This window comes from Pipistrellus kuhlii, unplaced genomic scaffold (genome assembly GCF_014108245.1).
Source record: "Pipistrellus kuhlii isolate mPipKuh1 unplaced genomic scaffold, mPipKuh1.p scaffold_m20_p_2, whole genome shotgun sequence".
Taxonomy (NCBI): domain Eukaryota; kingdom Metazoa; phylum Chordata; class Mammalia; order Chiroptera; family Vespertilionidae; genus Pipistrellus; species Pipistrellus kuhlii.
In genome coordinates, this window is record NW_023425515.1 from 104,188,304 (window position 1) to 104,202,725 (window position 14,422).

Sequence of the window (14,422 nt, forward strand, 5' to 3'; positions counted from 1 at the left end):
GGCATGCCATTTGTTCCAGAAAGCTGCAGTTTAACACTCTTCAGGTCTGATCTCTGCAGATCCTGGGGGAAGGGATTGGACAAAGAAAGAAAAGATACATACCCAGTAAGCTGAATGACAAAGGAAAGGTGATTACTTGTCAGTCACACCTGGGAGCAGGTCATTGGCCAGAATAGGCATGGCCACTGCAAGAGCATGAATCTGAGATTTATAAGCTCCTAAACAAAGGGAGTTCCATCTCTTCTCTCTTGTTGCTACACACAACGAACTAATGGGCTGTTATTATCCTGATACTGTGCTGGACTCAACTGCACCATAGACAGAAACTCTGGTTACTGGCTTTGCTTTTAGCTCTGCTGAATCTCCAGCTACACCTTTTCCAGAACTGATTTAAGGGAAATGGAGCTTTTGAAACTCATGGTTGCAATTTCATGTAAATAAAGCTTTCTTATCACCAGTGGGTACTCCCAGAAATCCTTATTCCAGTGGTGCCCCAAGAACCCCACTCTAATTAGCAACAGAGAAAGCCCATCCATACAATTCTCTGGTAACAGAATGGGGTCTCAAAATATAGTTGAAGTTGTTTTAGATAAAGTGTCATTTCTTGAACATAAACGTCTACATAAACGTCTGGCTGTAACTGTGCTGTTTCCATCCTTTGATGCCTCCCACGTTTACTGTATATCCACCGCCTTGGCTGCTGCCCTGAATTGCAGATCCATATATCTCCTGTCTGTGAGATGTCTCCACTTCCAAGTTTTCTAGGAATCTTAAACTTCACATATCCACATAAAACACTTATTATTCTTTCTTCCTCTTTAGTCTTCCCTATCGAGTAAATATCATGGCCATTCAGTAAATATCATGCTCAGCTCAGAAACTGTGTTGTGGTTCTTAATTCTTCTTTACACTTAAACTCATATCCAATCCCAACTACCAGCCTGACCTTGACTTTGACAGTTCCTGACACTAAAATATATCTAAATTTGGACAGCTGGTTGCCTTATCCACTGCCCCGTAGTAGTGGAGTAGTCCTCAGCAGGGCTTCCCCCTACTTCCTCCCTGCCTGGAATGCTCCAGAAAACAGTGGGTAACTTTAACAGGGATTTAATGTGGCTGGTTCCCTCATATAAGCATTTGGTCTTCCTCTCCCCAAAGCAGTACATGAAGTGTCTCTGGCCTCATTTCCCACCATGCTCCTCCCTCTCCCCCCTCCTTCCAGCCCCCACTGCTTCTGGAACACACTCAGCTCCCACCCCAGCGAGGCAGGCTGTTTGCCTAAGCAGCCTGGGTTTGGAGCAACCCTCTTCTAGAAACTGGCCTGGCTTCTTCATGCTTTGTTGAAGTCTCCACTCTATTCAGAAAGGCTTTCACTCTCTCCTCTACCCCTCTCTGTTCTCACTCGGATACTGATCACCACCAGTTAAGTTCATTTGTTACTGCCTTTCTTCTCCAAAGGGCGGAACTCAGGAGGGAGACCTGTCTTCCCTCAGTGCTGGTGCAGGACCTGTAAGTGCTCAGCCTCTCACAGGAGGTCGGAAGGAAAGAAATGAGGGCTGTAAGCAAAATACTTCAGGGCATAATTTAGATTGGGGACCCTGGGAAGGTTGAGTGCAGGCAGTAAAAGTGAAACTGAGATCAAGTGGATGGTGAGGAGTTAGGCACATGGGGGCTGGAGCTTTTCAAGGGAGGAACAAGAGATATCAGGTCAGGCAGAGAGGAAGCTGAAGTGGCCTGAACTCCATAAGTGAATGGGTGCATAACAGATGTTCTTTATAAAGAATTGAACCTCTTGCTGCTGACTCTCCAAACACACAGTGGTAGGAAACGATGGTCTCTATGAAATACACCCAGGAGAACTTGTGAGAAGCACCATAATAACTTGGATGTGCTCACCTCATTTAGTGACATAAATAGCATATCAAGGTTTTAATCTCTCCATCAGGGTCAGTGACCCGTCCTCCCACCCCCACCAAATTGTTTCAACTAAAACGCAACCATATGATATATGGGAACTTAGAACTAAGGCAGGACAGGAAGAAGTTAAGGAAAATCCCAACAACGGAACAAGGAAGCAGGAGCTGCCATCCTCAAACCACAGTCCCCAGAGCCTCCACCTCAGGACAGGATCAAAGAGAAAACAGTTTAGGGCAGTGATCTCGGAAGTCAACAACAACAAGGACGGGCCAGAACCAGATCATTCCAAGATGTGGAAAAACTGACTGAGACTGACCCCAAACTCATTCTTCCATCATCACAGTGAAAACTGACACCGCAGTGGAAGGGGAGTTGAGGGGACAAACACCATGACACTTCCAGACAGACTGTCAGGAATAAAGCTTCTCCCAACCAGAAGGTGGAGTCAGAATTGACTCCCTAAAGCTTGGAGACAACACCCCTCTTCTCCTTGGAAACACATCAAATCCCAAGGACTAACTGACCTCTGATGCAGACTTACTCTGTAGTCTGCTCAGGCACACTTTTGGCTTCTTTTACAGTGGTGCCTGCACCCTAGTCTCTTTCCTTTTCTCCACCTGAATAAGACTTGCTTTATTCTCATCCTGACTGGCCCTTGACATCTTTCTTGAGCAAGTCAAGGATCTGAAGGTTGCCCAGTGTGACATGTGAAACATGTTGGATTGTCGTGGGCAGGGCCAGCCCCTGGCACAGAAGTGTCCAGTAACAGTATGACTTTCAGACACTTAGTTTTAGAACTAGAAAGAAGAGAGGAAAGTAAAAATAATATAATATATACTAGAGGCCCGGTGCACGAAATTCATGCACGGGTGGGGCAGGGAGAGTTGGGGTGTCCCTCAGCCCAGCCTGCACCCTCTCCAATCTGGAACCCCTCAAGGGACATCCCTCACACAATCCAGGACTGCTGGCTCCCAACTCCTCACTTGCCTGCTTTCCTAATTGCTCCTAACCACTTCTGCCTGCCAGCCTCATCACCCCCTAACCATTCCCCTGCCAGTCTGATTGATGCCTAACTGCTCCCTTGCCAGCCTGATTGCCCCCAACTGCCCTCCCCTGCTGGCTTGGTCCCTCCCAACTGTCCTCCCCTGCTGGTCATCTTATGGTAGCCATCTTGTGTCCACAGGGGGGCAGCCATCTTGTATGTTGGAATGATGGTCAATTTGCATATTACTCTTTTATTAGATAGGAGGATACATTCACTCAACTGTAGGTATATGATTGCACATACTTTTTCAGGGCTTCTGCAGAACCGAACATTTCTAGCTAACACACTGAGGATGCCGATGCTGGAGACCAGGTCTGGCTCTTCAGTGGGCCAGCCCAACTTTTGAAGAGTAAAGAACAGAAATTAAAGGTGAGACCATAGTCATGTGTAAATCCTCAGAAGCTGAGCTTGAAACTAACCAGGATGACATAGGAAAATGGAACATCCTAAGAAATGGAAGAGCAGTCTGAAAATTGTGTTCCTGAGATGATGCCATGAATCATAAAATCATTCTGATGAGTTCTGATTCAAATCTGCCAAAAAGCTACTCTGGTTACCTCCCTAGTGCAACTAACCCAGCCCTTTTCCTTATGCTCTCATTTCTGTCTGGCCTGCAAAAGCTCTTCTGTATAATTTGTAAACAAGTCATGACATATAAGATGCTCACCCAAGCCCAGCTGACATGACTCATGGCTGGGCATCAACCTATGAACCAGGAGGTTCCAGTTTGATTTTGGGTCGGGGCACATGCCTGGGTTGCCTGCTCTATCCCAGTGTGGGGTGTGCAGGAGGCAGCTTATCAATGATTCTCTCTCATCATTGATGTCCTGTTCTCTCTCTCTCTCTCTCTCTCTCTCTCTCTCTCTCTCTCTCTCCTACCCCCTCCTCTCTGAAATCAATAAAAAAATAGAAAAATAAAAAAGATGTATGGAAATACACACATACACCCACGCGTGCGCGCGTTATCACTTACACACACACACACACACACACACACACACACACACACGCGTGCATGCAAATAAAATAGAGTACTGTGATAGATGGTTGGAATTGAAGGGACAATAAAACAGTCTTCTTCCATGATTCTAAAATTTAGTGGAGATACCTGCTAAAGTTGTCTTTATGGTACCTCTGTCAGCCAATAATACTTGATTATTCAATGAAATTGATATTCATTTATCTGTATTTCTTACTCATGTAAACAGTATTACAATTAGAGTATCTGTATCTAATTTCCCTGCTGAGTAAACAAAAGTTCTGTAGCAGAAAAAAAAAAATCACTGATCCAACATTTATTCACTCAACAAACATCTCTTATAAGGTACATACTCTGACATGAAATTATTAGTGATTACACTATGTATTACATGCAGTTTAAACGAGACTAGAAGCCCAGTGCACGAAATTCATACATGGGTAGGCTCTTTAACAGCTGCTGGCTGCTGGCCTGGGACTCCCTTCTTCTGGCTGCCTGCCAAAGCCACAGGCCAGGGACTCCCTTTCCAGCCACCTTGGCCTGGTGCTGCCAGCTCACCTGCTCCACCATCTCACCGCAGTCCGCTCTCATTGGGCCCATCAGGGCCAGCAGCGCCTCCACTGCCACCTACTGCCAGCACTGCATTGCTGATGCCTGCCATGGCCCGTGCTGCCCCCCTGGTGGTCAGTGCATGTTTAACCCCTGGGCGGTTGAACTCCCCATTCCCCACCCCGTAGGGACAATTTGCATATTAGCCTTTTATTATATAGGATGCTGATAGCACTGCACCACAGTAATAAAACAGCACTCATCTTTATTTTTATTTTGCCTTTCAATCCAGTATACATTTGCTCATTTTATTTTTGCTCCTGGAAAATTCAAATTAAGACTTTCTTTCCTTTGTTCCATAAATGTTTGCAGCAGCTATACTACACTGACTGAGCACAACATTAACTCCAGTGCAGACACACGCTCTCCAGACTGCACTTTGGAAAAAGTAAAGTATTTATGATCTTTATCTTAGAAACACTAAATTCATCAGTTTAAAATTATTTAAAATATCAGAGGAGTTTGATTAAAAAAAATCCATATCTGGAATTCATTTCTGAGCAGCGTAGAGTTATCACTTTGAAGTCAACAGAAAAGAATGCATTCTGAAAGATGTCCTGCTCTCTTTCCAAGTTGAGTCCAAATTGAGCCATGAGTGGCTGCTGTGTGTTTACACTGCATTGTGGGCTAAAGAGCATTCTGATACCAGTTGCCCTTCTTGTTTTAGTAAAACTTTTAGTCCCAATTCTACAATGAAGTAAGATATCAGTTCTAAAAGAAACAACTGAGAAGCATGTGACGAGACAAATGTAATTTTATTATGTGTTACTTTTTGACCCAGAGGCAGGTTATATAAGAAAAACACATTTCTAGATGCTTGGCAGTTGGGAAAAAGTTATCAACTCTAGAGAAAACAAAACAAAACAAAACAAAAGAAACTATTTTATCTAACTAACTTGATGGGTAAAATACATTTCTCTGTTCCCAACCCCAAATAAATGAATACAGTGCTAGAACCATGCCTTCAATGCTCACAATGGAATTGTACTATTCTATTAGTCTCAGAAAAGCCAAAAAACATGAAATCAGTGGTGATATTTCCTCCCTCCATCCTGGAGACTCAGGAACCCTAACAAAAGCTGGAATAGACTAATGAGGAGCCCACAGTCTGGGGGAAAGAACATGTGTTGCCTGTGGTTATGAAATAGTCAGAGACAGACACAGAAGGAGAAGACAGGTTTCCTGGCTGGACCCCCTTTCTCATTCTGTCTTGTTCTCTTCATTAAGTGACAGAAAGAGGCTGAATACTGAAAGCCTATAGAAATCCAGTCCCCTGGCAATGCCTTCCTTGTAAGCTAATGATACTAAATAGATCAGATCGTGGGTTTTACTTCTAAAGTATTTTAAAGTTCTGTAGCTGAACAGAACTCTGCAGAAATTGAGAGTGGGAAGCCTTAAAAGTAAATTACTATATTATAAAGTGTGTAGTCATTCCAAAAAAGTTGAAAATAATTTTGGGGGCATTGATGGTCCTCTTTTTAAGGCACAATGTTTCTGAGTTGGTCCCAGAACAGATCACCATGAGGTGGCATCCCGGACATGGGGGCAGTTCTCCCTATGGGCACCATGCACCCACAGAAAATACACAGGCAAATGCTAAAAGTTTGGGTCCATCATGTACTAGTGCTGGGTCCTAGTAATTAACACCTCAATCTTCAGTTCTCTCAAGTGTAAAATATATAAAGTAATCAACTGCTCTGAACATCTCACAGGGTGATGGAGGGGATGGATAGAGACTGGGTATAAAATGGAATAAAGCTAGGAATAACTACCATTATTATACAGTGTCCTTTCTTTTCATTGGTGAAGACAGCACAGAAACTACAGAACAAGGACATTTCCAGTGTGGCCCCAGTGCTGAGTCTTTGGAGATGTCATAACGAAATGAAAATTCCCAGGTCTATCCTAGGCTTACTGAGCAGAACCGGAGGGTAGGCCCAGGAGCCTGATGGCAGAAGCTTCCCTGTGACTGCGTGGCTTGGGAGGCTGCTGCTGAGCCAGGGAAGCCAGAGAGACCATGTGTGTCAGGTGGGAGTGTGGCGGGAATTCCTAGACTGTGGGGAAGCACGGGACTTGATTGGAAGGTCTGAATTCTCTGAAAGGTCTGGGACTTCTTAGGGGGACCTTGCTGAAGGCGGCAGCCCCTGCCTTGACTTTTCCAAACAAGTTCGATCCCCCAGATGTTTTACTGGAATCTCTATGTTTAGTCTTCAAAGCCGACCTTGTAGAAGAATGTGCTTTCTCAAGGATACTTACCCTGCTGATTGTATCTAAATAAAAGCCTAACGAGGCAGGCAATCAAGGCTGCTTTGGTTTCTAAAGCCAAACAGTTCCCTAGCCTTCATAGAAACATGTGTCAGAGTGATATATTCATCTGCAGCTCAGGCTTTGCTGGTCAGCCCAGCACCAGACCACCCACAGACACCCTTGACCATAATCTCCGAAGTCTTGTCACCTCCACCACAGCAAAGCTCTGAGACTGCACACAGCACCAGGCACACACCAATGAGCCTCTGCCAGGCTGCTTTCTCAGCACTGAAAGGAGCTGTTCCTTTTTAAAAGCCCGCTTCCACCTCCTTCTCTGACATTCCTCATCATCTCCCAGGCTGCCCCAGCACTGCATTCAAACCTACTTCTTCCTCAGGTAGAAACTTTGAGTGACCAGTGTTGGCATGTATTTGACTTTAAGTGCTTGATGTACAAAAAAAATGAATGAAAAAAAGTATAGAATTATTTATACCTAAAAAAATATTACCATATCATTTAACACTATTTCCTTTGCAAAATTTATTCACAGGGAAAACAATAATAAGGAATCAAGTCACAAACAATTATCTTCAAATACTTAAGAAACATAAATTTCTTCATTGATTAGCTGTGGCAAAGTGGGCAAGTTATTAAACCATAGATCCGTTTCAAATGCAAGATGGAGGTACTATCACATAGCTCTTCCAGCCTTTAAGAAGGTTTGAATTGACTACTATATGAAAGTCAATTAATGTATTGCCAGCCACAGATGTTAAGAAATGTTCATTCCCTTCATCTTGTTTTCCTTTTTTATACATTCTAATGGGTTCTCTAATGGTCTACAATAGCCACACCTTGTAACAAATCTTCCAAAAGGATCTTCTGCATGAAATTTCATTCCTGCTCAGTCCTGTGCTGATAAATGTTTTACAGTTGGCTTCCAGGAAAGACGTGTGGGAAAGGAGTCCTGGTTTTTGGCCTCTGCCCATTTCCACAGTGTAAAGAGTTCCACCCTGGCCCATTCTAACTACGACAGAACACAGGTGGAAAGAGATGCACAGAAGCCCACCACCACATAGGCAGTATGTAGAGGCAACCTGAGGCAGCAGGCACAGGAAAGTGTGATGAACTAATTACAAAGTGTTGGGTCTTGAGAATTTACTACCTTTATTTTTAATATAATTTAATAATTGTCTCATAAAAGTGCTGGAAACTTACAAGCCAGGTCCAGCACACACTGTACTTTACCCCACAGCAAAAATGTTGCCTACAAGAGGGAATACTCCCAGGGCCTGAGGTTTCTCAGCCTGGGCAGGGGTTTACTTCCAGGACCCTTGGGACAGATGAGAAAATAGATGCTGAGACTTTCTACAAGGTAAAATATGAAAACAAAACAGCACATGTCTGTATAGTGCACGTGTGCATTGGCCTGCTGGATAGCAGCCTTGGCCTTGAAGATGGTGGCATCAGTGGGGTACTAAAGGTGAGACCGGACCTGGGTTCAGCAACCTTGGTACTTGACTTCTGGCTAAGAACCAATTCAGAGCCAAGACCCAAAATCACAGAGGTAAAAGAAATAATTTATAGAAGAAATGGGCTCAGGAAATAGGTTATAGAGGCAAAAGGAGGGCCCTTGGATTTTAGAAGTGAGGAAGGTAAAGGTGATGTGCCTGAAGGGAGGGAGAGGGGCAGGAGAAAGGTATGCGAGTGCTCCTGGGAGGGAAATCATGCTATCCTAAAAGTTTTAAGGGTGGAGATTTTAGGTAAAGTCCCAGAGGAAGATCTCAATAGAATATTCAGCAACTTTCCAGGTGTGTTCTCTCAGTCAGGGTCTCCACTGATTGATTGGCCGGTGCCAGGGCAGGGGTCATTATTTAATGCAGCTAATTGTGAGGTCAGCTGTGGGGTCACCTGTCCAGTTTTGCTGCTTTTCGGGGCCTGGAGTGAAACGCATCTGAGACCTAGAGGTTATCTCTAGGGAGGAAAGATCAGGGGGTCTAAACTGCATGACCAGTGATATGCTAGGGAATGTCCCATACTACAAGTGACTGTCCTTTGCTGAGCAGCCAGGGCTGTTCACCCTGGTGACCTTCTATTCCTGGCCCATCGTCATTGCTCTGCTCATGTCTGTCTAAATGCTTACCCCGGAGAGAAAGAACTGTAGAGCTTAGTACACTGCCAACTCCTAGCCAACATGAATGGCAATGATGAAATTGATTATTGTAGCTCTTCTCTCCATCCTGACCTTATTACATATATTTTTATGTCTTTGTTTTTAACTTAGGCACATTCTAGCTACAAGACACTGTACTATGATGTGACAATTTCTAGTACCCTTATCTGACATCTGACACTTCTGCTTTCATAGGAGGAAACTGAAGCCAGAGGACAGTAAGCTGGCCATAAGGAGAGAGCTGTGAAAGTGAATGGATGTCTTACATCTTTATGAAATCACTTTGCTCTTCAAAGCCCTTAAGGAATTCTATTTTATCTGCTTACTCATTTGTTCAGGCACAGAATCATTTCAAAGAGATAATAAGATATATTGTGACACAACTTGTTTTTCACCCCACTCAATTCTAGCATTGATATCTAATGGCTCTGGCTTGCACCTGCATTAGGCTGTCTTTGAGACAATGGAGGCATCCTGTCTGAGGACTTGCTCAATAGTAGAAGTATAGGAATGGTGTTTAGCAAGGACTGTGTGGTGCTATGTGGACTATAAACAGGGATTCATTTAAACACAAGAACAACCTGTGAGTCTGGTGACAGTGTTGCCTCAATGTAGTGATGAGGAAGCAGAGGCTTCTCGGGGTAAGCACCCATTAAACATCATTAGGGCCAGCTTCATGGGCATGTGACTTACGTGGTCCACAGGGCCCAAATCAGAAGGGCAATGGTTTGATGTTCTCTTGTCACTTGACTTTGTGCTGTAAGTGAAGTCCTATGGGAAGATGGAACAATGAAGCATGTGGGTGAACAGAGCAGATGTGTGTAACATGTGCAGTAAGATGTCCACCATTCCTTGATGCACCATCTGCACTGAGCTGCAGATTGGTGACATTCTGTGAGCAGAGTCCCAGCAAGCTCACAGGCCTCGGGGTCAGCAGGTGTCCAAGTGAGAACTGTAGAAACAGGTTCCTCTGCAGCTCAGGGGGAGATCTGACAGCCCCCATGGGCCGTGCTTTATGTTAGAACCAAAGTTACTTCTGAAGAAGAAAAAAAAAAAGGCAATAGTGTTCTCAGAAACACACTTAACCAAGGATTCTTAAGGTATCCTTTTTTATTTCCCTGTTTAGCCATCCAAAGATGCTGAACTGATGACACTGAAGAAGAGTGCCTCCTTCCTTAGAAGATGAAGACTGAGTGCTTGTGGAATGCGCAGGTGCATGGAGTGAGGTTGCCTCAGAGGGGTTAGCTCGAGGCCTAGCTCCACAGTTCTGGAGAAACAGAACACACAGGTGTGGCCAGTTACAAAGTCCATATCCTGTGATTTCAGGGTCCTCACAAGAGTTTAATGCTCTTAATTCTGCACTTAAACCAGCATTGCACAATATATAAAGATGAAGGGTGAAATGTATTTTTAGAGACAACCATGGCTATGATTATTCAAATCTTATATTTTCTTTTCATTGAAAACATCATCACAAGTCAAGAGAGGAAAGAAAGGGAAGGAAATGTATTTTGTTTAGTGCCACTAAGGGTATTTTTATTCTTGCTTTTAGAACAAGGGGCCGGTACTGTAACTCTGCCTGGGGGCTCCCCAGCTTGTTATGGCAGTCAGCCTGGAGCCCAGAGCCATTGCTGCCATGTGGTCTGACTCAGCTCCCGTTAAATGCAGTGGGGTTCATGCAGTTTCAGAACAACCTTGTCATTATTCTGTTGTTATCAATCTGTGCCTGACGATTGTTTATTCCCTTTGGCATTTTGTTTTGTTTTGTTTTCTCTTAATCATTTAAGCTGTATGTTCTCCAATTTCTGGGCACGTAGTCACTGTGTCAGGAACATATAACTCGGTTACCCTACAGTATCTCAGCAAAGCCTACAATTATAGAGACAACCATAGCTTAGTCATTTCCAAGATCCTTAATAAAAATAAACCAGTGACAAGTTTTAAATGAATTGAAAGTTTTTCGGCTTCTTTCTATACCCAGAGGCAGGTGTGACTTGTGAAAGGAAGAGCTGGCAGGAAGGAGGAGAGATAGATAATATGGGGCCTGGAAGATAAGCAGGCATTCCTTTTCAAAGAGGGCTTGTTCTGTTGGCCACAAGACGTGGGCTAGAAGCAGCAGAACAAAATTGTGTGTACTTGAGTCTGAAAGAGAACTCAAAGTCAGGGCATTTTATCCCATAACCCATCTGCATCTTCAGGACCCCCGAACCACTGTCTGGGTAAGTTATATCAACCATCAGTCACTTCAAATAATAAGATATTACAAAAGAATATTGATGGTAGCAAACAAACATTACGAGGACTGCTCCAAGAAAGGGCAAAAATAAAAAAAATAAAAAAATAAAAGATAAAAAAAATTGCTAGGCATGCATCAACTCCATTTCCTGTTGTATTGTGTTCTAACAATAACAGCAACAAAGGCCACCCTCAAGCCCAGTGCAGATGTGCTGGTTAGCATGTAAAATATTGTTTGTCAGAAAACAACCAAATCACTCACTCTCATTTTATAGAGGAGGAAACTGAAACCTTAGAATAGGGTTAACTTTTTCCTATTTTGTTAGAACAAAAAGTAGAAAAGAATCACAGTCCTAAATGTAAAATGCAATAGTATAAAACTCCTAAAAGATGATGAGAAAAACCTTTGAAATGTTCTAAATTAAATGGTACCTGCTGGAGAGTGAGAGGAAGAGACGGAGCAGCTAGCCTGCTAATAGCTATGGGCCAACTGACCAGAGACCTCACATTCCTGTGCTCTGTTGGAACTTTGTATTGACTTCCAGGTGCTATTTCCATAATTATCTAGAGTATGACCAGGCAGCACTGCAGGAGCCTTGGTTTCTTGCTTGCACAAGGAATGTCCAGACTGTTGCCCACCTCCAATACACAGGAGCACACACTCTTCCTTGCAGACTGCACCCATTCCAGACTAGCCCCGCCTCCCTTTCTCCTACTCCTTCACCTATAGAAAATATAACTTCTTACTAAACAACTTACAGCTGTTTCTCCCCTACTTGATGTATCAGCATCTTTGCACTCCTGGATAGAAACACATTCAACTTTCCATCTAAAATGCTGCCGGAGGATGGCAGCATGTTCTTACTAGCAATGTCCTAATAAACCCTTTCTTTTAAAAACCACTCTCAGCCCTGGAAGTTAAAATTCATGTTTCACAAAGATAACATAGGAGAAAACCTGGATTTGGGTATGTGGAACACTGAAGGAATGAACCACGAAAGAAATAACTGATGAGCTGGACTTCATTAAAACAAAACTTCTGCTTTCTGAAAGACACTGTCAGGAGAATGAGAAGACAAGCCACAGAGTGGAAGAAAATATCTACAAAAGAAACATCTGGTAAAGGACTGTTAGAAAAAAATGTACAAAAAACTCTTCAAACTCAACAAGAACAAAACAACCTTATTGAAAAATGGCCAAAGACTTTTTTAAAAATATATATATTTTATTGATTTTACACAGAGAGGAATTGAGAGGGACAGAGAGTTAGAAATGACGATGAGAGAGAAACATTGACCAGCTGCCTCTTGCACACCCCCCACTGGGGATGTGCCTGCAACCAAGGTACCTGCCCTTGACTGGAATCTAACCCGGGACCTTTCACTCCGCAGGCCAACGCTCCATCCACTGAGCCAAACCGGTCCCGGCAATGGCCAAAGACTTTAACAGACACCTGATCAAAGGTGACATATAGGTGGCAAATGAGCACATAGTAGGGAGCTCCACATCAGGAAACTGCAAATGAAAACAACCAATGAGGCATCACCACACACCTATTAGAATGGCTGGAAATTCAGAACAGGGACAGCACTAAAGGTGGCCACTGCTGGTGGGAATGCAATCCTGCAGCCACTTCGGAAAAACAGTCAGTTTCTTACAAAACTAAGCATATTATAATCCAGCAGTTATACTCCTTAATATTCATCCAAAGGAGACAACAACTCATGTCCACATAAAAGCCTGTACACAGATATTTATAGCAGCTTTATTCATTACTGTCAAAACGTCCTTCAGTAAATGGGTGCAGAAATAACTGGGTACATCAAGAGATTAAATCAAGATAATGGAATATTACTCAGTGCTGAACAGAAATGAAAAGACATGGAGGAACCTTAAATGCATATCACTCAGTAAAAGAAGCCAATCCAAAAACGTTAGATACTGACTGACTCCAACTCTATGACATTCTGAAAAGGCAAAACTGTGAAGACAGTGAAAGATCAGTGGCTGTGGGACGTTTGGAGGGAGGATGAATAGGTGAGCACAGATGAAAATACTCTGACATTACAATGGTGGATACAGTCATTATACATTTGTCTACACCCAGAGACTACATAAAACCATGTGAACTTTAAGGTAAACAGGTAAGGATGTTGTTAGTGGGGGAGGCTGTGCATGTGTGGGGGCAGAGGGTATATGGGAAACCTCTGCACATTTTGCTCAATTTTGCTGTGAACCTAACACTGCTTTAAAAGTCTTAATTACAAAAAAAGTAGGTGTGTGTGTTGGGGGATAATAATTCCCACAAATTCCCACAGTGGAGGGTGTGGAATCCAAGACTTGTCCGCAAGCTCCAAGCCCATGTCTCTTCTGGGGCTGTCTCTACAGTGAACAGAGTGCTCATCTACTGTGCAACTCCACGCCACATGGATTTCAGATTAAATGCCCAATTCCGACCTCAGTTACACTGAGAACAAACTTTTCATAGGCCATAACTTTTTAGAATCTGCCATAGTAAACTATCTGTGTACAGTCCCACAGCAGAGATAACTGCCGAAAGCCTCGAGCAGTGCTTCAACAACGCTTGCTGTTAACGGTAACACACCCACCTGTGTCACAGGAAGAGATGGGAGAGTGGAAGCTGAAGCAAAGCGAGGAGAGAATCCAATATTAGAAAAAAAAATGCCATCAGTTTAGCATCAATGTAGAGTTTGGGAGCTTAAGTAACAATTATAATAAGCCAACTTCCTTCCATTTTTAAGAAGAAAATTTCTCATATCACAATGTTCCTTTCTTCTATAAATTTCTGCTTCCATGTTAATTATGGCTGAAAATTTGGGAAGAGAAATTGGAGAGGACTTAGTGATGGTAACCAGAATATTCACAGTATAAGACAAACCCAGGAGGTATGCGCAGCACTGAGGAGGTCCTAGTTTAAGCCACCTGGGAGGGCACCTTTCCCCGGGTGCAGCCAGTGAGCAGGGGCACTGGCATCTGAGCCTTGGCAGCTTCCCTCTGGACAGAGCTTTACTCCTGCACTCCCGATAGTCTGGGAAAATCCAAACTTGGATTCCGCTATTAATTTCCTCCAGCAAACAGAAAACTTCATTTTATCTTCTCCCCCCCCCCCCCCCCGAAACCTCCAAACAACAATTGCCCTTTGAACTCAGGGGAACTGTTCTTGTCCTGGAAAGCCTGCAGAGATTAGGGGAAGAGG

At 43.5% G+C, this 14,422-nt stretch overlaps 1 protein-coding gene across 1 annotated transcript in view; it reads right to left on the minus strand.

Annotated features, from left to right (window-relative positions):
* Positions 1-13,987, minus strand: part of ST6GAL2 (ST6 beta-galactoside alpha-2,6-sialyltransferase 2) — a 76,193-nt gene extending 62,206 nt beyond the window's left edge. Inside the window, exon 1 of the mRNA XM_036447344.2 lies at positions 13,815-13,987. The gene's annotated coding sequence lies outside the window, so the exon portion shown is untranslated. The remainder of the gene's footprint in view (positions 1-13,814) is intronic.
* Positions 13,988-14,422: the final 435 nt, after the last annotated feature.